Genomic DNA, 8,319 nt, shown 5'->3' on the forward strand with positions numbered 1-8,319 from the left:
AACTAGGATACTTGTTTTTCACAGCAGTGAGTTGATTTAGACCTCTATATATTGTATAACTGGAAGGTTCCATCCTTTTTCTTCTGAAATAGAGTCAGAATTCCTTGATGAATCCTTGCCTCATCATTTGTCAGATTTGTTTCTTTGAGTTCTATGCACTCAAGCACTAACATTTTTCATGTCCATTAGCACCCTATCCCGTAGTCAATTTTCCTATCTGAATGGCATTTGAGTATGCTATTCCATGAAGAGATTCTCTAACTCTTGTTGTCAGTCTCGGTCCCTCTTTTTATTATCATCATTGATTTCGATGAGTTTAACTACGAACACCCTTTGATTTTTCCTAAGGCCCTTTTACAATTTGCCTTTTTTTATTGACTTAGACTAGCCAATTCTCTGTGATTTTATTACTTCTTGAGACTTTTCTAGTCTCTCAATTGAGGTTGGCATTATTTTGTTCTAACCAATCCATGCCAAGATTATTATTGATATAGACCCCCTAACGGCATCATGTGAAAAGTATTCTTGCATTGGTTTTCCATTTACCTCTAAGATCTCATCCACTACGAGGACTCTAAAGATATGAAGTATTTCAAAACCCTAAGTTTTTTTACAACTCGGAGCAAGTACATTTCAGCATCTAGGTTCCTAATTCTACTTACATTTAACGAGTAGACGGGGACAATAAAAAATTCCATTCTAGTTATTGATGATGATAGTTGGTAATGGTCCAAGAAGTATTTTGCCCAAGCCTTTTATTCGACAATTGGTCTGACTACCAAATGGTCAAAGGTCCCTTTAAACTATACCAATGTGGTCACCTATAGAACAAGGCCATGCTTGTCAAGCCAAAACTATAAATTTAAGAGACTTACTGCAACAAACCAAAGCTCTGATACCACCTGTATCCGCCCATCCCATCAACCTCACTCGATAAGATCAATCCCAACCCATTGAGAGCTATCCCATTGGTGCCTCACTTAGACGATTCGATTTATAAGCAATCTCCACAAGGTTGGGAGTCCTACTGAATATATCAAGAATCTCTTTTGGATTTCTAGTCTCTTGTAAGAAAACACCTGACTCATCAAGTCCACCCAACCACGCGCTTCCCAGTGACTAGAACCGTTCATCTATGAGGTTTACCTAAATTACTAGGCATATTGATTCATTGATGCAAGTTACAACATAATTCATTTATTTATCCTTGTGCACAAATTCCTTTATCCCTTAATGAATACATTCTTTTCCAATCAAGTCAGCCTACACACAAAAAGAAATTAATCATAAGAACAATTGTAATTTCAAACCCTTGGAATCCCGAGTTTCATCTATCTCCAATCCCTCGGTTCACCGAGTCATAAAACAATCTAAATCTTACAACCATTATGGCGAAAAATCACTCGCATAGTAGAACAAGAAGTGTCCCCTTCACCCTCTTCTTGCTATGGAAGACCTTTCTAGCTCAGGCTTGTAACTACACTAGAAAGAACCCTCGTGTTAACCAGTTCGGTTAACATTATTTTTCAAGCATGGCTATGCTTCTTGTAACTTATCTTTTTGTAACCGCACAAAGCATTGAATGATAAAAGAGATATGGGATGACCAAGCTTACAGCTTGTGTAATGTTAATCATAGGAAAGAGATGTACATAGAGCTAGGAAGGTAGTTTTGGGCCCCCAAATTGTAAATGGGTGGTTAACCATTGTAAAATGAGAGCTCTTGTACATAAGACATCTTATGAAATATAAAAAGGGACAATCCCATTAGTCTCATTTGAGTTTTGCCTCTCTCTCTTTCTCTCACTCTCTTCAGCTTGTGGATGCATGCTTGTATTGTTGATGCTTGCATGCTCAATTGTGGTTGTGTATGCATGTTGGAATCGTGATGATCTACCTTCTCATCTCATCTCCCCTCTCTTGTCTCTCTACCAAGGTCTCTCTGGCATGCATCTGGCATGGAGTGAAGGTTGAGCTTTCCATAGGTCCCTCCTTCTTTCTTTTCACCTAGCTCTTGAATCTCCACTTGGGTGACACAAGTAATGGTGGAGTGAGCCCCTAGTGGCCTCAGAAAGGGAAATTAACCCTCATTAGGGTTGGCTAAGTGCACATCTCTGAATCGACCCCCCTTACATGGTTGTTTCTCTTCTTCTCTTCCTCTCTTATGTGCAAGGTTGTATGGTTGGACTAACATCTTTGGCCCCACTACTAGGGATAGCACTTAGCTTAGGGTCCTCTAGTTATTTCATTTGCTAGAGTCCTCATTTGGCCCGGTTGGAGTGCAAATCCATTGGTTATTTTCTTGTGTTTGAGTTGTTTATTTGATTGATGGTGTTCGATGGAGCTATGGAGGTTAACCAAAACATTGGAGAATTGAGGTCTTCACCAAGTGCAGGAGACACAAGTAAGTGTTTTCCCTTGACATTCAAACAATTTTTGATTTTTTGTTCATCTTGCATTAAGTTTTTGCTTGCATCATAGTTTAATTATCAAATTAATCTTAATTTATTAGGTTTCTTTACACATTCTAGGCATCAATAGGTAGCTAGAGACTAGCTCTAGCTCCCTATCAAAGCAAAAATCCAAAAATCTTGGGAAGATACCTGAATTTGTAAGAATCAGAGGAGGAAAATAGGCAAAAAATCCCATTCTAGATAAACCTGTTCCATTCACAGGACACGGCCATGGCAAACTTGCCACACCCGTTCCATTCCTCTTGGGCAAATCTTGGGAAATCTTTAGCCATTAATTTGGTAGTTAGCATTAAGAAGAGAATATTTGCATTAATTAGGCATAAATCGCATTTAACCAAGGGGCTGTCAGAGAATATTGTAGGTGGCAATCAGACCTGCAACATTAAATTCTCTAAAAACTGGAAGTGCCACAGCCGTTCCATTTGTGCCACGATCGTTCCTTCTCAGAAGCGTACGCCCGCTCTAACATGTTTCCTTCAACTACCATGCCCATGTCATTCTCTTTTTCCCCAGCTCTAGCAAGCGTACGTTTGTGCCATTTTTGCCATGCCCATACCAATTGTCCCTTCTAAAGCATACGCCCGTGGCAAACTTGCCATGCCCATACCATCTGCTTACCATGCCCATACCTTCTCCATCCAAAAGCATACACCCATTCCTTCCTGAAGCCACTCCCGTGCCTTTTAGGAAGCATACACCCATGCCATCTTCTTCCTAAGAAGTGTACGCTCGTTCCCTTCACAAAGCATATGCCTATACCATCTCAAAGCGTATAGCCGTAACATTCCTCAAAAAAAAGAAAAAATAAAAAAAAAAGAGAGATTGTTCACAAGGGGTTCTGCACAGTAATTCCACACAATCATGCATCTATGTTCGGGTAAATTGGTGCGAAACAACTGTATCTTTAATGATATTAACTCTATCAAAGCTCCCTCACTCATAAGGTCAGACCCATCGGTCAATACCGCTTGGAGCCAAATGGTGCTCATCTTGGACAACAGTGAGAGTGAAGACCATCCCAGCATGGCACATCCCATACACCGGCACCCCGAGCTTCTTGTACCCCTCACAGGAAACAATTCGACTGGTGCCCAAATTCTCTCCAAGGCCCAACTATCCCCAATCACGCCCTCAGCCTTGCCCAACACCAACCTTCTGGTGGATCCTAAAACCTCTACCACATGTCCAACATTTCTATGAGGGCAATCACCACATTTGGATCCCCAAATCACCACGGCACCAACTCCCAACTGTTGTCACTTCGCAGTCACCCACCCTTCAATGGAGACCCAAAGTGGGCTCTGCCACAACAACTACATAGGAGAAAGGGAAGCAAAAGCTTCACGGACACTGTGACCCCCCAACCACCAGCCAACAATCCATACTAAAGATATACCCTTGACCTGTGGCTTCTCCTCCACCTATCATTGTCAGGCTACATCGGAGTACTCCCAATCAACCCTTAACCACTCCTATCTCAAGTACTCCCTCATCACCAGCCTTTTAACTCCCCAAGAAAATCCCAACCTCGCCATCACTTAATTGGAACCGACTCTTCCATTTGGCAAATTGGGCATGCAGTTAGTACAAAACCTGCAATGGGATGCTGACAGCAACTCAAGGGTACAAGACCTGATTCAAGGTGCCCTTATAATAAATCATTTACTTGCTGGCCGTACCATTCACCTCTACCTTTGCCACAGTCGAACCCTTCAGCACTTCAAAGTTGCCATGATTGTACCAGACGTACCATGGCCATACCATTCAAAATTCAAGGTGCCACACAGCCATACCAACATCCAGTTGAACTGACCCCACGGCCGTTCCAATCTCATCCCTATTTGTCATAGCTGTTCCAATCTCATCCCTATTTGCCATGACTGTCCCAAATGTGCCACGGTCGTTCCAACTTCAGCTCCAAGTGCCATTCCCATTCCAACCTCAACACCAATTGTTGGTACACCCGTTCCAAACTGATGCCACGCCTATACCAAACAAAGAACCAACTGGTACGCCCATACCACATGAAGCCACGACCATTTCTTGGGAATGCCACCCTTATACCATTTAGGTTGCCACGACGACTGTTTCCTTCTGGAAAACTATATATATGGGCCCACCCCTCTCATTTCCTCACTTTTCACTTTTAGCGTAACCAAACTCTTGCCAAATTTTTTCTCAAGCTTTCCCTTTCTTCCATCCTCCCTCACCCATGGCCGACACATCACACTCCTCCTTGGAGGTCCTCCACCACCCCACCCTCAAGAAGAAGCACCTGATAGGGGGATGCTTTGAGGAGTACGACCGTCACTCTTGGGGAGAAGCTAATGAAGAAAGTCAGCGGACATATGGTCCACTCATTCATGAAGAACAACCATAAAGTGGAGCAGAAGCTATTGTACTTCACTGGGCCATGCTACAATGCCATTGCAGCTAATCCTGTCGTTGCAGCTGCCTAGAGTAGCTGGGGCTCGGAGGCTTGCCCACCACGGAGCTGTGGGGAGTGGACCTCTACAACTGTTTATATTTTACAGAGACTTATGATGCCAACCAACAAACAAGTTAGGTGATGGATAATGAGGGACAACTGCAAACCATTGATCTCAGCGTAGACCTCATGAGAGAAGCCCTCCATCTCCCTCGACTAGACCAACCATACGTGAGGCTCACCAACACTCGCCCCCCCTCGGGCGGTTGACAAAAGGCAATTTCAAGGGTACAACCACCAAAGACGTCATGGAATGGAACGTCAACTTAGTAGCACGATGATAATGCCAACAGCGAGGTTGACTGACAGTGAGAAGCTAATGGGACAAAGATGCCAATCAGATCTACGTAGCAATTCATCCAACCAACGGAAAGAAAATGAATAAATATATCGAATGGCCACCACAATAAGAATCCAACAAGGGGGAGAGAGAGAAAGAGATGGAGGTAGATGTGGGGAGCCTGCATAATGCGCCACTAAGAGAAATGGAGGGGGGGCCTACACCATCGAGAAGAAAAATGGAGGGGGGGTGGTCGGTCTGGCCACCACACCCTTTATTTATATAAAAAAATAAAGTTAAAAAACCATGTAATTGTTTTTTTTGTAGAATTTTACATCCTCCCCCCTTAAAGAAATCGAGATGTCCTCACCGCGATAGTAGGTAGGGAAAATCTTGATATAGCTTGGACTCATCTTCCCATGTAGCATCTTTGGCTAGGAAGTCTTTCCACTAAACTAAATGTTCCCTTGTGACTCTATTTCTCAGAGTCGTTTCTCTAGAACTAAGGATCCTATCGAGTTGAATTTCCAAGGTACTTTGGGATGGCATAATGATTTTCTTATCATCTAGTATATGATTAGGACTAGATACATAGGCTTTCAAAAGGCTTACATGGAATACATTATGGACTTTTAGATAAGGGTAGTAGCAATAGCTCATAAGCTTGGTCATTGATTCTTTTGGTGATGACATAAGGCCCACAATAGCGAGGGCTCAACTTTTTGTACTTTCCTAGAGATATAGACCTTCTTTTTGGATGTACCCTTAGGAAGACCAAATCTCCTTCTTTGAATAGTCGTGGAGTTCTTCTGGCATTAGCATAATGCTTTTGTCTATCCTGAGCAGCCTTAATCCCCTTTTGGACAACTTTCATTTGTTGATCCATGTCATCCAGCATTTGTTTAGAGGCCTCTACTCTATTCATTGGATCAAACCAATTTAATGGTGTTATACAATCTTGACCATATAAAGCCTTGAAAGGGGACATACCTATACTCCTATGATGGGATGAGTCATTGGCGAATTCTACCAATGGTAGGTAATGCAACCATAGCTTTGGCTCGCAAGATGATTGCAATAAACCCTAAGTATGTCTTCAATGACTTGATTTACCCTTTCAGTCGTCAAACCATCTGATTCTAGGTCATAGGCTATACTAAAGTTTAACTGAGTTCCAATCCCCTCAAAAAGAGCGGTCCAAAATCGAGAAGTAAACTTTGTATCCCTATCACTGACAATCCTTTTCGCCAAACCATGCAGTTTAAATATCTCCTTGATGAATATTCTTACAATGTCTATTACCTTGAAGGTCTTTTTGACAGAAATTAAATGGGCTAATTTTATCAATCTGTCCACCACCACCATGATAGAATCATAACCCCCTTGAACAGAAGGAAGGCTTGTTGACGAAATCTATACTAGTACATTCCCACTGCAGTTGAGGAATATCCAGCGGGTGCAATTTGCCTAGCATTTTTACTCTTTCAACCTTGTTGCTTTGACAAGCTAAGTATTGTGTAACATACTTGAGTACATTCTTCTTTAATCCTGGCCAAAAGAAACTCCTTTGTAGAACATTCAGATTCTTCACATATCTCTTGGATGTTTGACAGATGGTGCATCATGAGCTTCATCTAGGATTGATCTTTTAACTCTTTAATGTTTGGTATGCACATCCTTAGTTGATAGAATAAGCATCCATCTCACTAAGAGTGTAATCCTTGATTATCCTGCTCTCTTTCTTAGGGTGATTTGTTTGGACCATGAGCTGTAAAATGTGTCCAAAGTACTCATCCAAGGCTATTTTTTCCTTCACTTCCATAAGTAAAGGGTTTCGTAGCATAGAGATTGCAGCCACAAAAGGACTTCCTACTCAATGCATCTGCAAATACATTATATTTTTCCTGTCTGTATTTGATTTCAAAGTCAAATTCTGTTAAGATCTCTATCCAACGCCTTTGTCTCATGTTGAGATCTGACTGAGTAAAAATCCACTTTAAGCTCTTATGATCTATAGTAAGCATGAACCTTCTGCCTAGTAGGTAGTGTCGCCATAACTTAAGAGCATGAATTACAACCAAAATCTCTAGATCATGAGTAGCATAGTTTCTCTCATAATCCTTGAGTTTCTTTGAAGTGTAAGCTACTGGTTTCCCTTCTTGGGTGAGCACTCCACCAATAGCCGAACCACTAGCATCAGTGATCACTTCAAAATCTGCATCAAAAGTTGGTAGTTGAAGGATGGTGCAATTGTGAGAGCCACCTTGAGTTTATCAAAACTTTGTTGATGCTCCTTGGTCTAAAATATTTTTGTATTCTTTTTAAGTAGTTTGGTTAAAGGTATGGCTATCTTTACATAATCCTGAATAAAGATACGATACGAACTGGCAAGCGAGTGAGGGGGTATAGTAGCAAAACAATGGCGAGGTGGTCGACGGGTGGCGAGGAGATGAGAGGATGGGTGAAGTGTCAATGCTACTAGAGGGTAGATGGAAAGGTGAGTGAGAGAGAGAGAATGCAAGTAATTATGCCTAAGGGGGATATTTGCCAGAAGCGATGGGAGACGCTACACGACCTGAGACGTGAGGAGTGGTGAGGAGCTATACGGGAGGCGGTATGCTTAAGTGCAATAGGAGTGTGACTAGAGGCCGCTACTCGAAAGAAGAAGAGGGGGACTTTATAGGAGCATGAGGGTTGAGCGCGTAGGAGAAAACGTCAACTTGGTAGCGATGAATGCCAGCGAGGTTGGCTGATGGTGGTGAGGAGCCAATGGAAGAAGACACCAATCAGGTCTACGTAGCAATTTATCCAACCGACGGAAAGAAAATGAATAAAATATATCAAAGGCCCACCACAATAAGAATCCAACAAGGGGGAGAGAGAAAAAGAGATGGAGGCAGATGCGGGGAGCCTACATAATGTGCCGTGAGAGAAATGGAGGGGGGTCAGCGCTGGCCACCACCTCCTTTATTTATAAAAAATAAAGTTAAAAAACCATGTAATTGTATTTTTTTGTAGAATTTTACATTTCTTGTTTGGGGCCATTAATGCAAGCTTTCACAGACAATTGTCATAATT

The sequence above is a fragment of the Cibotium barometz genome, chromosome 30, assembly GCF_041138505.1.
Source record: "Cibotium barometz isolate CiBa-2024 chromosome 30, ASM4113850v1, whole genome shotgun sequence".
Taxonomy (NCBI): Eukaryota; Viridiplantae; Streptophyta; class Polypodiopsida; order Cyatheales; family Cibotiaceae; genus Cibotium; species Cibotium barometz.